The sequence below is a fragment of the Chenopodium quinoa genome, unplaced genomic scaffold (genome assembly GCF_001683475.1).
Source record: "Chenopodium quinoa cultivar QQ74 unplaced genomic scaffold, ASM168347v1, whole genome shotgun sequence".
Lineage (NCBI taxonomy): Eukaryota > Viridiplantae > Streptophyta > Magnoliopsida > Caryophyllales > Amaranthaceae > Chenopodium > Chenopodium quinoa.
Window position 1 is genome coordinate 2,149,068 of NW_018743691.1, and position 4,694 is coordinate 2,153,761.

A 4,694-nucleotide genomic window follows, 5' to 3' on the forward strand; every position below is an offset into this window, starting at 1 on the left:
TAATATTGGGAAAATAATTCTACAAGTGTGGACATTAATTAACCGAAAACCCTGAGTGAGTGAGGGATAACTCAAGTGGTTAGATCTTTCCTCACGATTCAAGGAGATCCTGGGATCGATTCTCACCCCGTCCTTGCGGCTCTTTAAACACTAAAAAAAATTAACCAAAAACCCTTCTTTTGTGATTTATTATTTTATACTCTTTATTGTTTTTTTAATTTTAAATTGTACATCGCACGAGTACTAATATAGTTAGTTTAATAATTTTTCGCATCATCTACCCAAATTGTGCATAAATTTTCAGTTATAACTAGCCCACCTACGTTCGAGAAATTCTTAGTCTCTACCTACTTGAGTCCAAGTTGGACTCTACCAAGGGTTAAAAGGTAATTTTACGTAAAAGTTTTCCTATTGTATAATAAAAAAACGCAGAGGTGTGGGCCCCTCATGTTCAGTACAAATTTTGAATTTTAAAGTGTCAAAAGAAGTTGGTTTTAATTGTAAAGAGGTGCACTTTTATTAGAGGTGAGAGAAAGCAATTTGAGTACTTTACTAAGGAGAGTGAGAAATTGAAGAGAGAGAAATTCAAGGGGTGAAGAGACGTGAGACCAAGAATTCAAGGAGACGAAGCCTTTGAGCTCAGAAATTCTGGGTCGGTGAAGTTGTCGCGGTTCCAAAGTACGTTTTGGAACGATTTGTGGTAAGTTTTGTTGATTTTTTTTTATTGTGTATAGTTAGGGTTTCATCATTTTACATTTGAATGGGTGTTTGTTTAAATTGTTATAGTTATTTGAATTAATTTGTTGATATAAACGTCTGAATTCAGGATTTTTGTTGTATAATTGAAAATTTAGGGTTTTCTATTTGTAAATTGTTGAAATTAGGGGTTTTTTGTTTACACAGTTAATGTGTTCGAAATATGTTTCTGGAATGGATTCATGGGTTCGATTGTCGTGTAATGGTAATTAGAATTAGGAATATGTGGCGTAATTTGGCTTTGTTGGCCAAGGAATCTCTATTGAAATTGTTTTGTGTACGTGGTGTTTTTTTTTTTTTGACAAATTGTACATGGTATTGGTTAATTAGGATTGATGATAGTTTTGTATGTTAAAAATGGTTATGTGAAAGATAAATTGCGGGATTTTTTTCAGCTTTTAAGTGTAGTTGTCGATAATGGTACCTTCATATGTAGTGTTGGTGTTGTTTTTTAACCATCAGGTGTGTGCTTGGTATTTTCATTAGGCATGATAATTATGCTAAAATGGTTATCAAGGGTTTTGATGCCATTTTTCCTGTAATTCTGTTTTTCTGAAGGGGAGACTTTCTTTTTTGTTAAGATAAACTTTTTTTTTTATTGTCAATGTTTTTTGGTTTAGAATATGTAAAATTATTTTGGCATTGTTTGTATTACATTATAGATATGTATGGAAGGTGTTGTTATTGGGGATATGCATGGTCTTTCAATTTCTCTATTTAATTTCGTAATTTTTTTCCTTTATGTTAGTCATGGTGTCCGAGAGGTTTGGCGAGTCGTCCTCAATAAGTTGCAGATGTAATTGGGGGGGGGGGGGGAGGGTGAGTGTTTTGTAATGAAGCTGTGTTAGTGAGTTTGTTTTAGATTTCGTCCTTATTTTATACATATGATGAGTTGGTACTTTTGTTGAATTTCGTTCTTATTTTATACATATGATGAGTTGGTACTTTTGTTGAATTTTATCCTTATTTTGTACATATGATGAGTTGGTACTTTTGTTGAATCAGGCTTGGGGTGAAGATATTGTGTAATGAATTTGCATTATAACAACAATTACAGGGTAGTTTGAAAAAAAATCATGAGAAATGTACCTGCTGTTTCGTCTAGCAAACAGACGGATAAGAGGAAACTGAAAGTTTTAGTTGAGGAGGATAAGGACGCTGACAAATATTCATATGAAGGCTTGGTTAGTGATTATGATGCTGATTATGTGGTAGAAGAGGAAGAAGAAGGTGCACAAGAGGAGTCAAAAGCTGGTGATTATGAGGATGAGGTGGAGTACGTAGTTAGTCGTAGTGGCCAGAAGCGTAAACTGGTTCAACAACTAACAACTATTCAGAGTAGACCGGTTCAATAACGACAGATGTCTGTTAGAAAGGTGAAGCGGCCAGCAGCAGTAGAGAGGCCTTTTGTAGAGAGGCCGGCAACAGTAGAGAGGCCTTTGTAGAGAAGCCGACAGCAGTAGAGGGGCCATTTGTAGAGAGGCCAACAGCAGTAGAGAGACCATTTATGGTGGAGAGGCAGTTTGTAGTAGAACAAGATAAGGTAAAGTAATTAGTGTTTTAAAAAGGTTGAAGATTAGATGACTATTTAATGGAAATTTTGTGTGGAACTACCCTAAAAATAGACTATTTTGTGAACAACTACCCGTTTTCAAAAATATTGTTTAGAACTACCCGTACGATCGCAAAAGTTTGTCTAACACTACCCATTAACGGTTTCCGTCCAATTGAGCTGTTTGTGGGGCCCATTTCTATGAATTCCCACCCAAATAACTCCCCCTCAACTATCTCTCTCTTCCTTATACTATCCCTCCATTTTCACTCTTCTTCTTTTACCTTCCACCATTCACCATCTTAAACCCTAACCAAACTCCCAAAATTCATCCCCTTTGTGGAAAATTAACAAGGCCTATAACTCTTTTCTTTGCTTTCTCTCTCTTTCCTCTTCATCTTCTTACTACTTTCGGTATTTATATGTCAGAGGGTGAAACTATCAATGGTTAAAGGAAAGGGCAAAGTTAATTGACGAAATAAGAAAAATTCCTAATTCAATTCAAGCCATAAAACCTAAAAATTAAAATCCCCAAACTGAATTATTGAAGCCCTAAACCCTAAATTGAATCCCTAATTATGTTAATTGAAGTAAATTAAGAACCTTAAACCAATGAATATACTAAGAATTGAAATAATAGCTTAAAACATTTCCATATTTAGTGATAAATTGTGGTGAATTTAGATTTTTGGATGAGTTTAGAGGGAAAGTAATGAAGGAGGAGAGAATTAAGTGAGAAACCGTATGAGTGGGCCCCACAAACGACTCAATTGGACGGAAACCGTTAATGGGTAGTACAAGACAAACATTTGCCATCTTATGGGTAGTTTTAAACAATATTTTTTAAAACGGGTAGTTGTTCACAAATCAGCCTATCTTTAGGGTAGTTTTACACAAAATTTCCCTATTTAATTGTGTATTTGTTTGTATATATATGAAATATATATATAAATTAGACTTAAGCATGTCAATTTTTTTTTGGTTTTTGGTTTGTATCTTGATTTGGAACCGGGCCCATCGGTCGATGATAAGGTGAAGATGAATGGGGTGGTGGTTAGTACTCAGTTGAGGAACTGTAGCAGGAAGGTAATCTCATAATTCATTAAGAGTTAATTGCCATTGTATGTTTATGTGTTGTGCTGATTATGTCTTGTTTGAATTTTGTGAACAACCTTTGAATTGCAATTGCCGTGTATTTGCTTTTTGTGATCTGATTTCTATGTTCAGGACCGACGAGAAGAAAATTGAGCTACTGGAGAGCTGTTGCTTCGGCGGGATGCTGATGTTGAAAGTGAAAACATTGGATCGTAGGTTTTGTTATTGGCTCATAACTAGGGTCGACCCTAAGAAGAAGTTATTTATAGGAGTTGGTGGGAAGGAGTTACCGCTAGGTCCTGAGCAATGGATGTGCATACTTAGTCTCCCACTGGATCCAAACCCCATGCCGGTTGTAGTTGAGGATGTAGTTATGTAGAGTAAAGCTGATGACATTGTTAGGAATTTCGGTGAGGTGAATTCTAGTGGCTGGGAAAGTATTCCGATACAAAAGGCCTATGATTCTTTAGGTTTCATGCCAATCAAAATAGAGGAGGAGAAGGACCATTTTATGAGGGCGTTCTTAATAGTTGTGTTGGGTGGTATCTTGTGTCCTACTAAAAATGGTCAGAGCATGGCACTAGCCTACTGCCCGCTGTTACAGTTGGGGCTATTGCCAGTCAATTTGATTGGTGTACTTGTGGTCATAGTTGGTTGATGAGTTGTTTGCGAGATTTTCACAAAAAGTTTGAAGATAAAGGCTTTGTTGCTGGTGGTGGGGATGCGGTCTATTTCTGATGGTGAGTTTATGTGAAGTTCATATTTTTTATTGGCGTGTTGTATATTTAATTGGAAAAGGACTAATATGCTTTTGGTTATGTGAATTTATTATCTAGTGACGTGGGTCGAGACTAGGTCGTTGAAACTAACCCCTACCCAAGGCCAAACAAAATTTGTAATCTCTCAACACACCCTTACACAAGTATAATGGTAAGTTGAGGGTCAAACCACTAAGGAACAGTGGGCGATTATCTATTTCCTAAGTCAAGCTACTCCGAAATGGTAGGGTGTAGGTATGTAAACTAGGACAAGGATGACTAAAAAACGAATTGAAATCAAGTATGTAAAACGCTAGGGCTAGGATCCACATGCAATCGTAACGGATTCAACTAATTGGGAGGTTAAAGTGACTAAGTCAAGCAATGTGAGGGAAGACCAATCATGCAACCAAAAGAGCATATCAAGCTATTTTCCTAGAGGTCTAACTAGCGTCAACTACGATAAAATCTAGCTAGGAACGTCACAAGACACCTCAATCGTTAAATGCAAGCCACAAATCAATGGTCCCTAT

General features: G+C 36.4%; 1 long non-coding RNA gene across 1 annotated transcript; it reads left to right on the plus strand.

The window, feature by feature from the left end:
- Positions 1-475: 475 nt before the first annotated feature.
- LOC110683735 lies at positions 476-4,221 on the plus strand. The gene is made up of 3 exons (XR_002503667.1): positions 476-700; positions 1,762-3,394; positions 3,536-4,221. It is a non-coding gene; the product is annotated as an uncharacterized LOC110683735 (long non-coding RNA).
- The last annotated feature ends 473 nt before the right edge of the window (positions 4,222-4,694 follow it).